At 37.6% G+C, this 16,468-nt stretch overlaps 1 protein-coding gene and 2 non-coding genes across 3 annotated transcripts in view; all 3 read right to left on the bottom strand.

Annotated features, from left to right (window-relative positions):
- The window catches only part of LOC127102402 (uncharacterized), a 94,607-nt gene that overhangs the window by 39,783 nt on the left and 38,356 nt on the right, over window positions 1–16,468 (bottom strand). The gene's annotated exons all lie outside the window — the stretch shown is intronic.
- On the bottom strand, window positions 3,508–3,614 carry LOC127108657 (small nucleolar RNA R71). Its single transcript, XR_007796181.1, has one exon. It is a non-coding gene; the product is annotated as a small nucleolar RNA R71 (small nucleolar RNA).
- On the bottom strand, window positions 7,451–7,557 carry LOC127109001 (small nucleolar RNA R71). Its single transcript, XR_007796491.1, has one exon. It is a non-coding gene; the product is annotated as a small nucleolar RNA R71 (small nucleolar RNA).

Genomic DNA, 16,468 nt, shown 5'->3' with positions numbered 1-16,468 from the left:
AATGTCTTAACAGAAATGAACCATTTATACAACACCAATTATGCCAACATATGGTAGCATTTCATTCATTCAAAACAAGTTACAAATAATACATTAGTAAATAATTACATCAAAATAGATTACATATAATATCTCACTACAAAGTTACATAAAATTCTTAACACTTAATTTATTTCTCAAATTCAATTTAAAAATCAAATAAACATATTTAAATAAAATAAAATAGTTTAAGAAAAAATAATAATAAAATTAAAATACCTTTAATATTTATTAAATTAAATTCTCTTTCTACTAAAATGTAAAGTTAGAGAAAATTATCAAGAGATACATTAAATAAAATATAAATTATTTTAATTCAAAATAAACAATTAAATATATAAGTTTTTTTTACTAGTTAATAAAATAAAAATAATAAGAAAAACATTCTCTCCATTTTTAATATATATATATATATATATATATATATATATATATATATATATATATATAATATATATATATATATATATATATATATATATATATATATATATATATATATATATATATATATATATATATATATATATATATATATATCCTATGAGAATGATATTTTTATGTGAGAATATGAGAATGAATCTTAACCATTAGATTAAAATAAATAAGTGAGATTAAAACATCAATTAAGTGAGTCATGTGTCCAAGAATATGCATCCATCCTGACAATAACCTTGCGGGAAGTGGGATCCCACATGTGATACCCCTTGACACCATCAGCATAGTCCAAGAATATGCATTTCCTAGATTTTGGATCTAACTTAGTTCCTTCTTGGGAGTTGTACATCACGTACGCAGGACGCCAACCAGATGTTGAGTAGAATACTCACCTAGCTTTCCTTTCCACATCTTCATCATTGTCTTTAAACCAATGGCAGTTGATGGCGATCGATTTATCACATAAAAGACAGTTTTCACGACTTCTGCCCCAAACGACTTAGCTAATTCTGTAGTTCTCAACATACCTCTAGTCCTTTCTAGAAGACTTCCATTCATCCGCCCTTCTACACCGTTCTACTGAGGTGTATGAGCAATTGTAAATTGTCTCATTATACCTTATTCGTTGTAGAATACAAGAAACTCGTCGTCTATATATTCTCCTCCATTGTCTGTCCTTAAGTACTTAATCTTCTTTGCAGTTTCAAGATCCACTAGTGCTTTGAATTTGTTAAATATTAAAAACATATATGACTTCTTCTTGATTGGGTATACCCACAATCTCCTAGAATAATCATCAATGGTCGATACAAAATATTTTTCTCCTCCTAGGGACATTTGCAGTGACTTCCACTAGGGCCACGCTCCATTGATCTAACGCGAAAACCTATCATATTTTTGGCTCCATATGCATTGCTTTTTACTCGATTAACACTTATTATTACACAGTATTTTATGTTTATTGCAGGTATTTATCGATTAAAAGGTTTACCACAAGAAAAATGGAAAATAGCAAAAAGGAAAGCAAAAGGCAAGAAAAGAGAAGAAAACGAGGTTTCCAAAGGGATAATGGGCCACCAAAGCAAATGGGCTTGTGGCGCCCATTACCCAAAGAGTGTGGCGCCCGCCACATAGGCCCAAGAGGGAGGTGGCGCCCACCACTAACCCTTGAGAAGTGGAAAACCGTTGCTACAAGATTGGCGCTCGCCACTCATCATGAAGTTAGGGTTGTGGCAACCACTACAACCTAGTCTTCCTATTTTTCCTCCACTTTTTTAGCCACGATTTCCACTACTTTTGATACAAATGAGGAATATGGAAAGGATATATAAAAAGCTCTCTCAGACTCGCACAAAAGCTCTCTCTTCTTCCAGTTTTAAGTCTACGCTTAATATTGTTCAACACTATTTTTCTTTTATTTTTTTAGGCAGTTTTCTTACCTTGTAAAAGTGATAGGTTCTCCACATCGGGGACTATTACAGTTTATTATTTTTACGCATTCGGGATTCAATTGTAAGGGTTATTCATTGCCAAAGCCTGCTGGAATTATTTAATAGAAGATTCAAGATTCAATTCCAGTTCTTAAATTGTAATCCAGGTTTATTATTGATTATTGTTTTATTTATTTATGCCTTACTGTATGTTTAATTCCCCAATTTCCATGTCTGTTACCGGATCTATGTTCGGCTAAACCCTTAGGTATCGGTATGTAAAGATTGTCGAAACGACGGGATTCAATAAATAATTGGTGTAAGTTTTTATAAAACTTATTTTTCCGGTTTTAGTTTCTTATTTTAATCAAACTGTTTTTCGTACGAGAGTACAGAACAAACTAAGGTTACGGTCAACAAGAACGAGAGTTTGAGATTTTAACCAGATAACTAAAACTAGGCATTAACCCTAAACACAGCGAGAGCACTTTAGGATTAATTAGACTTTATCTATATTCAAAAAAATACTCTTAAATTCAAAATGAGACCGCTAGAGCCAAGCATTCTGGTTTAGGAGTATGGTTAGAGTCAATAAAAACGAGAGTGTGAGACTAAGTCATTTCTATAAATAATTTCTACTGAAGAATATTTTAAACAATAATATTACACCAACTATCTATCAAATCCCCGAAGTTTGATGTATTACATACCGATATCCCCTATATCTTATATCTTCATCTTTATTCTATTTACATTATAGTTAATTCTCTTTATCCCTTCAATCTTAAGAATAATCATCAGCCTTAGATTTACATAGTAACATTAGACCATGATACGTTCGATTATTAGTCCTTGTGGGTTCCATAATCTTTAAAACTACGCGATAGGACTGTGCACTTGCAGTCACAATTCACATAGACTTACCAAAGTCGCGATCAAGTTTTTGGCGCCGTTGTCGGGGACTAAATTAGTCGATATCGTAACTCTAGCGTTATCCAGTATAGACTAAGGCAACAATTCTTTTTCCCTTTCTACAATTGTCGAGTGTATGCCAAGTACTTGCTCTCAAGGCGAGAAATTAAAGCTACAATTCGATGAACCCGAGTGTTATCTTAGATTAGAACGCCGTATACGAGACTTGATATAGGAACATTGTATCAAGCTAAATCTTCCTGACCTTAACATTCCTACTTCTGAATCAATTATTCAACCAGAGATGGCCGAACAAGTGCAAAACCGTCCTCTTAAGTGCTATGCAATCCCTTTGCAGGATGAACCACATAGCAACATCGCTGCCCCTGCGATCGAATCCAATAATTTTGAGTTAAAACCCTCACTGTTGTCAGCCGTACAACAAAAACAATTTTCAGGTAGTCCCACGGAGGACCCGAACCTACACTTGTCAGTATTTTTGCAATACGTAGACACGGTGAAAGCGAATGGTGTTAGCCCAGAAGCTATAAGACTCTGTCTTTTCCCATTTTCATTAAGAGATAGAGCTAGAGCTTGGCTCCAGTTTCTACCATCCAACTCTGTCACTACGTGGAACGAGTTGAAGAAAGTCTTCTTAGCCTGGTATTTCCCACCTAGTAAGACGGCTATGCTAAGAGCCCAAATAAACGGGTTTAAACAAAAGGATAATGAATCACTTTTTGAAGCTTGGGAGAGATACAAAGACATGATGAGGCTATTCCCACATCACGGTCTAGAAGAATGGATGATAATCCACACCTTTTATAACGGTCTCTTGTACAATACAAGATTGATAATAGACGCCGCCGCAGGTGGCGCATTGATGGATAAACCATATAACAAGGCCTATCAACTCATCGAAAGTATGGCTCAGAATCATTACCAATGGGGAAGTGAAAGAACCTTTGTAGAGAAGCCTCAACCAAAGGGCGACATGTACGAATTAAGCAGTCTTGACCATGTCAACGCCAAGGTAGATGCCATGACTCATAAGATAGACAACTTGACCATAACACCAGCAGCCACCGTGGCTGTCGTAGCACCAAACTTCGAGATATGCGGAGTTCAAGGGCATACTGCCCCAGAATGTCAACTCTTGACAGGAACCTCCACAAACTAGGTGAACTATGCTCAAGGAAACCCCTACTCAAATACCTATAACCCAGGTTGGAAGAACCATCCTAACTTCTCATACAAAAATAATAATGCATTGTATGCACCTAATCAAACACCTGTTGTACCACCATGGTATCAAAAAGCTGCCATAAATACTCAAAATGCTCCTAGGAAACCAAACTTAAATATAATGATGGAAAACTATATAGCTACCCAAGCCCAAACAAATAAAGATTTCTTAAATCAAAACATACACACTAGTGAGCAAATTAAGCCGTTAGCAAACAAGGTAGACGCATTAGCCACCCACAACAAAATGTTGGAAACACAAATCTCACAAGTGGCTCAACAACAAGCACCTACTGCTGCTCCTGTAGGCACATTTCCTGGACAGCCGCAACAAACCCGAAAGGTCATGCAAATGCTATTATATTACTAAGTAGGACAGAACTAGACGGACGGACCGAACCTAGAACTCAAAACCCATCCATGCATCAAGACCCAGGTAAGGTAACTGAGAAGGAAGACAAACAAGAGGAAGATAAAAACGAAGAGGCCGTAGAGAAAGAAGAACCTTATGTGCCTCCTGAAGGAGAATGGCGATCCAAAACGCAACGGAATTTAAAATTTCTCCTTTAATGATCCTTACGAATGGGCATGATCAGTGATAGAATCGTTACCTCTTGTGGCGATCACGAACGTTAAACGATGACAACGCCTCTACTCAGTCCACACGAACGGATTCCTTCAATCCCAGTGCTAGCTGCTATGAATGAAGGCTTTGAGTGAGAGAGAGAAAGAAACGAAATTGCAAGAAGTGACAATGCTTCTACCCAAGGGTTCTATTTATAGAACCACTTGTGTGGGTTGCAAGCTAAAAAGCCCACTCAAGTGTATATGGCCCATATCTTATAATATGCCAAAATCACTTAAGCTCGTGGTACCTTATCATGTTTCATATTCTACTTAAGTACACCGTACCTTATGATGTTCTATAATTCACTTAAGGGCACCGTACATTACGGTATTCCTTAATTACTCTATCTCTCATCAATCCGTCCTTTGTGTGTGACCCTATAGGTTTTTGATAACATGAAATAATATCACATTCTAGGACTCGATTTAATTAAATTATATTATTATTTACTTCAATTTGCTTCATTTTATTCGATATTACTCGGTATTTTCTTTCTATTTGTCTCAGGTAGCTTATTTGAAGCACAAGTGAAAAAGGAAGAAAAGGAGGTGCAAAAAGAAATGAAAAGAAGAAAATTCCACCAAGCCAAAGCCCAGCCCAAAAGCACAGGCGTTTCGCCTGTGACGAGCGTCACACAAGCTGTGACGAGCGTCACACCATGTCTACTTGTGTTACGAGCGTAACACATGGTGTGACGGACGTCACACCATTCCCCTGTATTTTTGGCTTCAGAAGCGCAACAAAGACGTTGAGGCCTATTGTTACGCTTGACCATTTGCAACGTGAAGACTCTTTACACGGAAGACCTTTGGAAACAGTTACAACAAGTGACCAATATAAATAGTAGTTTTTTTGGCAAACCCTACGTCTCTCTTTTTCGCCGTTTCTCTTTTTCGCGCTTTTTCTCTTCCAGCAGTGCAAGCATATTTTACAACATTATTTTTACAGTCTTTATATTTTTTTCCTTGGCAATTTCTATTTTTTTTCCAGCAATTAATTAATTTTTCGCACAATAATTTCTACACCGGAAACTATTGTGCACCTTTCACTAGATCTAACCTTACGTTAGACCCTAGATTTTTATTCCTTCACTTTTATTTTTCTGTCTGATTGAAGAATTCAAGAACAAATCCAACCGGTCTGTGGTGGATGTTCAAGACTGCTATTAATTACTCAGGTTCTTTAATTATTGTTTGAATTTATATATGCCCTGCTTTATTGTTGATTTATATTATTTGCCTGAGATGAATTTGTTTATGCATGATAATTATTTAGATCTGTTTAGCATGTCTGGCTAATTTATTTAGGTATCGGTATGTAGAGTAAGCGGAATGAAGGAATCAAAACTAAGTTGGTTTAATTAAGTTTAAAATTAAAATCACTCTTTTCACGGTCTCAATTTACAGGTTTAATAACAAGGTTTTTGTATGAAAGTAAAAGACATAAAGAAGTTAAAATCAATAGAACGAGAGTTTGAGTTTTTGACTGGACATTAATTCTAGATCAGGGCGAGAGCAATTTTTAGAGTTAATTAAATTCTAATCTTTTTCAAAAAGTATTTTTAAAGGTTGAATGTGAGGACGAGAGTTAAGCATTTGAATTTAATTATATAACCTAAGTCAACAGAGCGAGAGTTTGAGACAAGGGTGTTTAAACGATTAGTGTTTTCTTAAAAAGAGTTTCTACGGATTCTATTGTTTTCAAAAAGTGGTTTTTGACTTAACTAATAAGTGACAGCTACGTTAATATAAAATCATAGTTTATTCAACAGAGCGAGAGTTTGAGATAAGACTTTTAATCAATAGTGTCAACTGAAAAGATTTATTTTAAAACCAAGAAACCAACGAAGAATTGATTCCCTAATTACGACGAACTGCATACCGATATCCGTTTAGTTGATATTTAATTTAGATCCTATTTTTAGTTTTAACTTTTCCCCAAACAATCAAAGTATTACCCGCCTTAGCTTTACGAAGTAACCTTAGAAAACGGTATATCGATTCATAAGTCCCTGTGGGATCGATATCTTTTAAAACTATGCGATAGAACTGTGCACTTGCAGTTTGTACCCCAAATTCAACTCATAAAGTCGCGATCAAGTTTTTGGCGCCGTTGCCGGGGACTTTTATTTAGTCGATATCGTAACTCTTCTGTTACGCTGTAGAGACTAAGGCTTATTTTTCTTTTCTTTTCTTTTCTTTCTTTCGTTGATTTTATGCCACATACTCGCTCACAAGGCGAGCCATTCTATTTACAAATCAACGATATCGAACTATATCTCTGAGTCTTACGACGAATTCGGGAATATCGTGCTGCAAACAATCTCCCTCCTGTCGAACTTCCTGATCTCAAAAATCTTCTTCCTTCGCCGATACCCGAGATGGCAGAACCAGCTCGTGCTCTTCAAGATTACGCCTCTCCATCGCAAGATGAACCGCATTCGAGTATTACTCCACCCGCAATCGAAGAAAACAACTTCGAACTTAAACCTTCACTGTTGCAGGCAGTGCAACAAAACCAATTCTCTGGAAATCCTACCGAGGATCCAAACCTTCATTTATCTGTATTTGTCCAATACGCTGATACTATTAAAGCTAACGGTGTCACTTCAGAGGCAATTCGACTTCGTCTTTTTCCTTTCTCGTTAAGAGATAGCGCTAGAAGATGGCTCCAGTCTCTTCCTTCCAACTCAGTCACCACATGGAACGAGTTAAAGAAAGTCTTTCTTGCCCGATATTTTCCGCCGAGCAAAACAGCTATGTTAAGAGCCCAGATAAATGGATTTAAACAGAAAGATAACGAGTCTCTTTTCGAAGCATGGGAAAGATACAAAAACATGATGAGACTTTGTCCACACCATGGTTTAGAGGACTGGTTAGTAATTCATACCTTCTATAATGGTCTCTTGTACAACACGAGGTTAACAATAGACGCCGCCGCAGGTGGTGCACTAATGAACAAACCTTATGCTGATGCTTACCAACTTATCGAAAGCATGGCTCAAAACCACTATCAGTGGGGAAGCGAACGAACAATGGTAGAAAAACCTCAAACGAAAACTGGCATGTACGAGATAAGTAACCTTGATCATGTTAACGCAAAAGTGGATGCTCTGGTCCAGAAAATTGAAAGTTTAAATGTATCACCTCCAGCCACCGTGGTTGCCATAACTCAGAATTGCGAAGTCTGTGGAATCCAAGGTCACACTTCTGCAGATTGTCAACTCCTAACAGGAATCCAAGCGGAGCAAGTAAACTATGCTCAAGGAAGCCCCTACTCGCATACCTATAACTCAAATTGGAAGAATCATCCAAATTTTTCATATAAGAGTAATAATGCTTTATACGCACCTGGACAATCTCCGAATCAAGCCCCAGCTATACCTCCGGGATATCAAAAGCCAATCCCATCTACACCTAACAATAACGCCCCTAGGAAATCCAACTTGGAAATCATGATGGAAAACTTTATAGCTTCTCAACAGCAAACCAATAAAGATTTCTTAAACCAGAATGTACACACTGGCGAACAAATTAAACAACTAGCAAGTAAAGTAGATGCCCTGGCTACCTATAACAAAATGCTGGAAACGCAAATATCACAAGTAGCTCAACAACAAGCGCCTACTGCTGCCCCAACTGGTACATTTCCTGGACAGCCCCAACCTAACCCAAGAAGCCACGCTCACGCAATCATACTAAGAAGTGGAACGGAAGTGGAAGGACCGTCTGACCTAAGGATAGAAAACCAAAACTCTAAAAAGTCAACTGAGGAAGAAAATAAACCTAAGGAAAAGGAAGAGAGTAATAAGGAAACCGTAGAAAAGAAGAAACCTTATGTACCTCCACCACCTTATAAATCACCTATCCCTTACCCTCAAAGGCTTATTAAAACCAAAGATGCGGGCCAATTTAAAAATTTTGTTGACCTACTAAAACAATTAAACGTCACAATTCCGTTTATAGAAGCTATTACGCAGATGCCCTCATATGCCAAGTTCTTAAAAGAAATTCTTTCTAATAAAAGGAAACTTGAAGATAGCGAAACCGTTACACTCACTGCTGAATGTAGCGCTATAATCCAGAATATGCCTCCTAAACTCAAAGACCCGGGTAGTTTCTCTATACCCTGTCACATAGGAAAATTTGTCATCGACAAAGCCTTATGCGATTTAGGAGCCGGTATTAGTGTTATGCCTTTATCCATATGTAAGAAACTCGAAATGGGAGAATTAAGACCAACCAAAATGTATGTGCAACTAGCAGATCGTTCCGTTAGATATCCTGTAGGAATTCTTGAAAACGTTCCCGTGCGCATAGGTCAATTCTACATTCCAACTGATTTTATAATTATGGACATTAGAGAAGATGAAGTTACACCCATTATACTGGGAAGACCGTTCTTAGCAACTGCCGGTGCGATCATAGACGTAAAACGAGGACGACTCACTTTCGAAGTAGGAGAAGAGAAAATTGAGTTCATTCTTTCCCAATTTTTGAAAGCACCTGCAATAGAAGATACATGTTACTTCATGGATATCATCGATGAATGCATAAAAGAAACAGAGTTAGAAAAAGACAAATCATCTGACTATCTTGTAGAAGACAAACTTAACCAATGTTTAGCAATAACACCGGACCCTACGCAATGCCTTAAGAAACCAACCCTAGACCTGAAAACACTTCCCAAAAATCTGAGATATGAATTCCTAGACTTAGAACTTGAACGACCAGTGATAGTTAATGCAGACTTAGGAAGACTCGAAACAGAAAAACTCCTGCATATCTTAAGAAAGTATCCAACCGCACTAGGATACAACATCACCGATCTTAAAGGAATAAGTCCTTCTATTTGTATGCACCGCATCATGCTAGAAGAAGACTGTAAAACTTCTAGGGAACACCAGAGGAGACTAAACCCGATCCTGAGTGAGGTAGTGAAGAAGGAAATAACCAAGTTATTAGAGGCAGGTATCATATATCCTATATCTGATAGCAAATGGGTTAGTCCTGTACACGTAGTACCAAAGAAAGGAGGTATAACAGTTATTGAAAATGAAAAAGGAGAAACTATAACCAAACGAATCGAATCGGGATGGAGAATGTGCATTGACTATAGGAAACTAAACAAAGCAACCCGAAAAGATCATTTCCCTTTACCATTCATTGACTAGATGTTAGAACGATTAGCAAAACATTCTCATTTCTGCTATCTAGACGGTTACTCAGGCTTCTTTCAAATACCAATTCATCCTGATGACCAAGAAAAGACAACGTTCACGTGTCCTTTTGGTACCTTCGCTTATAGACGAATGCCGTTTGGCTTGTGTAATGCTCCTGCAACCTTCCAAAGGTGCATGATGGCAATATTCGTCGATTTTCTCGAAAACATCATGGAAGTATTTATGGATGACTTTTCCGTATGCGGACAAAGCTTTGAAGAATGCCTTGAAAACCTAGAAAGAGTTCTAGAGCGATGTGTAAAAGTAAACCTAGTACTTAATTGGGAAAAATGCCACTTCATGGTACAAGAAGGAATTGTTTTAGGACACATCATCTCGAACAGAGGAATTGAAGTAGACAAAGCCAAAATAGAGGTAATCGAAAACCTTCAACCCCTAAAAACTGTGAGAGAAGTACGAAGCTTCTTAGGACATGCCGGTTTTTACCGACGATTCATTAAAGACTTCTCTAAAATAACTAAACCTTTAACTGGGCTATTGATGAAGGATGCTGAATTCATATTCGACAATAAATGTTTAGAAGCATTTCAAACGCTTAAACAAGCATTGATCTCCGCACCCATAATGCAGGCACCAGATTGGAATGAACCATTCGAAATAATGTGTGATGCCAGTGATTACGCTGTAGGTGCTGTTTTAGGACAACGAAAGGATAAAAAGCTTCACGTTATATATTACGCAAGTAGAACTCTAGATGAAGCACAAATGAATTATGCCACGACCGAGAAGGAACTCCTAGCAGTAGTATTTGCGCTAGATAAATTTCGTTCTTACTTGGTCGGAGCCAAAATAATCATTTACACTGACCACGCTGCTATCAAATACCTCTTAACAAAAAAGGATGCTAAACCTAGACTCCTAAGGTGGATCCTGTTGCTACAAGAGTTCGATTTGGAAATCAAAGACAAGAAAGGAACTGAAAACGTAGTAGCAGATCACCTCTCTAGACTTGAGAATCTTGAACCGGAAAGAACATCAATTAACGATGATTTCTCGTACGATAAACTTATAGCTACTTTGGGAGAAAATAATGTTGATAAACAGGTAGAAACCACCTTAGCTATATCTGTTACACCATGGTACGCTGATCTCGTCAATTATTTAGCTGCCGGAATAGTTCCACCTACTTTATCCTACCAGCAGAAGAAACGATTCTTCTATGACATAAAACACTATTACTGGGATGACCCCTTACTCTTTAAAAGAGGCCCCGATGGTATTTTCCTTCGGTGTATACCCGAAGAAGAGGTAGAAAATATCATCCAACACTGTCACTCCGCTCCTTATGGTGGACATGCAAGTACATCCAAGACCTGCTCTAAAATCCTACAAGCCGGTTTTTATTGGCCAAATATATGGAAGGATATGCATGCGGCTATTAAGAAATGTGATAGACGTCAACGCACAGGAAACATATCTAGACGTGATGAGATGCCACAAAAGGGCGTTTTGGAAGTAGAGATTTTCGAGGTGTGGGGGATAGACTTCATGGGACCTTTTCAACCCTCTTTCGGTAACAAATACATACTCGTGGCAGTTGACTACGTATCAAAATGGATTGAAGCTATAGCTTCTCCAACAAACGACACACGAGTAGTAACTAGACTCTTTAAGAATATAATATTTCCAAGATTTGGTGTCCCAAGAATAGTAGTTAGTGATGGTGGATCGCATTTCATATCCAAGGTACTCGAAAAACTACTGTTTAAGTATGGCGTAAGGCATAGAGTTGCGACACCTTACCACCCCCAAACCAGTGGGCAAGTGGAAGTGTCTAACAGAGAGATTAAACAAATATTAGAAAAAACAGTCGCCACCTCAAGGAAAGACTGGTCATTGAAATTACCAGAAGCTTTATGGGCTTACCGAACTGCTTACAAAACTCCCATAGGGACAACCCCATTTAAGCTCATTTATGGAAAATCCTGCCACCTCCCGGTAGAATTAGAACATAAAGCCTATTGGGCTATTAAAAATCTAAATTTAAACTATAAGGCCGTCGGCGAAAAGAGAATCCTTGATACAAGCGAATTAGAGGAACTCAGAAGAGACGCTTACGAAAATGCCAGAATCTACAAAGAAAGAACAAAACAATGGCATGACAAGCGCATATCAAGGAAAATCTTCAAACAAGGCGATACAGTCCTTTTATTTAACTCTAGGCTAAAGTTGTTTCCGGGAAAACTACGATCTAGATGGTCAGGTCCTTTTCATATCACCAATGTCTTTCCCAGTGGAGCAGTAGAATTTAAAGGCAAATCTACGGAACCATTTACCGTAAACGGGCAACGTCTAAAACATTATCACTATGCAGAAAACAATGAAGATTCGCAAGTCTTGCACTTAGACGAAATGCCTCTAGAATTTATAGAGTATAATTGATAGTTTTTATGTCGAGCTTGCGACATTAAACAAAGCGCTTAGTGACTGAAAACCCACAAATATTTATATTTTTTTTATTTCTTCCTTAATTATTCTTTTAAATTTTATTTAGTATTCATTCTTAATTTATTTTAATTTATTAAAAACTTTCCTCTTCTTCTTTCGGCATTTGGCCAAATCCTGACTAAAACTCTTGTTTTTCTTTTCTCTAGCTAACACTAACCTGATGGGACAAATTGATCGTATGGGTATCAAATTCAGAGGGAAAGCTCATAAACAAAAGTTTGAGGAACTAGCCACGAGAGAGATGCTACCTAGTCTGTATGCTGATGACTGGGCAATGACTACCCTTGGACTAAGAGAAAGTGTCCTGTATTTGCTGAGTCAGATAGGGTGGGAAACCTCTCCTATCCGTAGACATTTCGTCACTTACCGAAGACTAACACTAGAATTCCTTAGCTCCCTGATCTACCTACCCAGCCATGGAAAAGGAATAAGCAGAGGTTTCATCCAGTTCAGAATGTTCAACATGGAGTACCAATTTAATATTTAAGACTTTACCAACCTTTTAGGTTTCCCTACCTCCCTTGATACATTCACAGTGAGCCAAGAAGAACTTTTTGAATATAGAGAACTTGAACACTTTTGGGGAAGCTTGACTGGAAATGACGATCCCTAGGAACATGAGTTTCTCTCTGGAAACATACATAACCCGACCATCCGTTATTTCCATAAGATCATGACCCACACCTTATTTGGGAAGAAGCCAAACAGTACCTCAGTTTCACGTGATGAACTCTTCATCATATTTTGTGCTTCCTAGAACCGTCCAGTAAACGGTGCCACTTTTATGTTGGCAAATTTTGACCACCTTATCCAAGATGAACGAGCAACAATTCGAATAGGCGGTTTGATAACCATGATTGGAAATGCTATCGGATTACGTCAGCCTATGCTTGACTTAAGCCCTTTTTATGGCATTACGATTATGAGTATACCCTTCCTCTTCAACACTATATTTATAGCAAACCTAGGATCTGAAGAGTTTGAGCTTATAATTAATAACCAAGTTCTTTGCCTTTTCACCTTGCCTAGTCTTAGGACTAGTGTTCATAACCGCAATAACTGGCTCTACAATCTGAACGCAACACCCTCTCCAGCTAGATCTACTGAATCCATACAGGACTATGAGATTTGTGATGACCAGATCCCTTATGCTGAATCTGACCCTCAAACACCATCTGGTTATTATGATATTGATCCTCCTCCTCAACCTGCCCCGACCGAAGAATCGGCGATACCTGATCTTAGACATCATATGCCTGGAGCTGATTATAACACCACCATTCAAGCTTTGATGTTAGAACAAGACGCCCTCAGAGAAGAGTTAGCTAACAAGGGACAAGAATTTCTGGGATACATGAACAGTATGACAAATCAGTTTCACGAATTGCTATACCGTGTTAACTCCTTTGCTCCTCCGGCCAGAGATCGTGCAGATGGATAGAAGTTGTTTTTCTTAGTTATTTAGTTTTATTATTTAATGTTATTTCAAATTATGTTCGTATTTGTTTCTCTTTCGCATTGTTTTTGTTGTTTTCTCCTCCAATGTTACATTATGATTATTTTATGAAGTTATTGATTTATTTTACTTTACTATGAATTATGCAATATCTAGCAATAATGCTCTCTACTGTATGCTACCTACATAACTTATTAAAGATATTTATATTATGGAAAGTAGAATAGCATGCAAGGCAATTTAAAGTATCACAATAGCCAAATAAAATAAACTGAAGCAAAACAAAATAATAAAAATAAATTACTATAATTATTATAAAGAACGCAAGCAGTAACGTGCCAGAAAGATTGTGTGACGAGAGTCACACGATCTATCACGGACGTCACGCCAAGTGCCTGTGATGCCCGTAACGCCCCTGTCACGAGCGTGACACCGTCTGACCTTGTTAACGTTACTAACCGTTGGGAGACGACCGTTACACCACTTCACCTTTTTACCTTCCCCATTTATTCACATTTACCCACATTTATTTACTTTTCAACCACTTCCTTTCCAACTTCCAAATTTTTATCCTATAAATACCCACCATACCTTTCTTCATACACCACAAACCATTCTCTAAAATCAATTTCATTTCCCTTCTCCCCTAATTACCTCTTTCAAACCACTTATCGATATGGCGGGCAACCAAGCTTTCGGAAATATCATCTTCCGATCCGAAGATGATAATTATCAAAGGGAGCAGTTCGAGCGTTTCCAACAACGAGGTGTCACCTCTACCAGGTATCCTGATTTAACTTGTTTACAAGAATTAGGATTACTTCAAGGTATAGAATGGATGCTCCGTCTTGCTGATTTAACCTTTCTATGCACGCATAATCAACCTACCTACCCATCCCTAACCTTAGAATTCTTAAGCTCATATTCGTACAACACCCCCACCGGTGAAGACGAGTACTTAATCGGTACCGAAACCTTCCGTATGTTCAACACCGAATAATCCCTATCCCAAAATCAATTGAGTACCATGCTACAGTTCCCCATAGAAGGTCAAGTCTACCCCAGAATCCCTCCAAACTCAAACTGGAACACAGTTTCCATCTTCGACCTCTTTAGGAAAATATCTGGTGTAGATGCCAACAACTGGGAAAAGCTCCTTGTTTCCCATATACATAACCCAACTATCCGGTACTTTATCCGCATCCTGCAAAACACAGTTTTTGGAAGACCGAACAACAGCAAAGTCAACGCAAAGGAATTATTCTTCCTCGAATGCGTCTTCGAACCGGATACTAAGGTAAACGCCGCCTCCTTCCTATTTCATCATATCCTCACCTTATATGCTAGAGGCCGTCAACCTTTTGTAGATGGTGGATTAATCACCACCATAGCACTTGGCTTAAACCTAGGGGACCGACTCCAAACTTTAGAATCTTTACCTCCCCTATTCATGGATATAAGCTACTGTCGGTCCAGCCGCCTAATTAAGAACAGAGTAGGCGGAAAAAATTACCTTATGGTGAATAACCAGGCAGTCCCAAGCGTTGTTCTACCCAACATTGCCCTAACAGATGTCACCAACCCCAACCGCCACCTCTATGATCTGAATGCTCCCGAAGCTACCGAGACTTCACATGCAAACCCGTCTAAAGACGAGTTCGAAGAAATGGAGCAAGGTGATCATGCTCCTGCACAACAATCAGTCCCGCTCAACCCTTCCGATAATGCAGCTGGCCCATCCTCACGATGTCGTCGACGAAGAAGACCTGCAACCAACGACGACATCATGGATGCTATTGATGGTATGCAAGCGCAGAATCTCGAAATGCTGCAAATGATGCGCCAAATGCAACAACAACAGGAAGCGAGGAATGCCATAACCGACCAGCGGTTCACGGATTTGCTTAGCAGGTTTGACAACTTAGAAGTACATCAACGATCACCAGGTCCAAGAACAAGAGGCGGCAGGCAGCATTAACTTTAGTTTCTTTTTCTTTTTTTTATTTATCTTTTGTTTTCTTTAAAACATTGGGGACAATGTTTCATTTAAGTATGGGGGGGGAAACCGTGTTCTTTCTATTTTTCCTTTTTCAAGTATGTACCTTTCCTTTCATTGTTATTTCCCTTGAAATTATAAATATATATATATATATATATATATATATATATATATATATATATATATATATATATATATATATATATATATATATATATATATATATATATATATATATATATATATATATATATATATATATATATATATATTTTATTATAATATAGATTTATTTTAAGTTAAGTCCCAAGTGTGAAAATTTTCTATTATCTATTCCCTCAAAATTTTCATGAGCCATAACAAAAATTCAACACACTCAGTAAGTATAAAGGTTGCTCATTTTATCGAACTTGAGACAAATTAAGACAAAAACTATTACCGCCAAACACTCTAAACAAACCTCAACTTGTTAGATCAGAAAGGCAACTGTTATACAAGTCCCTGGATTTTTAACTTTATAGTAACCCCGAGTAGTTTATACAAGAAGTCAGCACCATCTTAATAGCAAACTACGTGGAGGGCCGATGAATATAAGTGAATGATTCCCAAAAAAAATATATATATATATATA

Source organism: Lathyrus oleraceus, chromosome 7, assembly GCF_024323335.1.
Source record: "Lathyrus oleraceus cultivar Zhongwan6 chromosome 7, CAAS_Psat_ZW6_1.0, whole genome shotgun sequence".
In the NCBI taxonomy this organism is placed as follows: Eukaryota; Viridiplantae; Streptophyta; class Magnoliopsida; order Fabales; family Fabaceae; genus Lathyrus; species Lathyrus oleraceus.
This window is presented reverse-complemented; position numbering and strand designations above follow the sequence as displayed.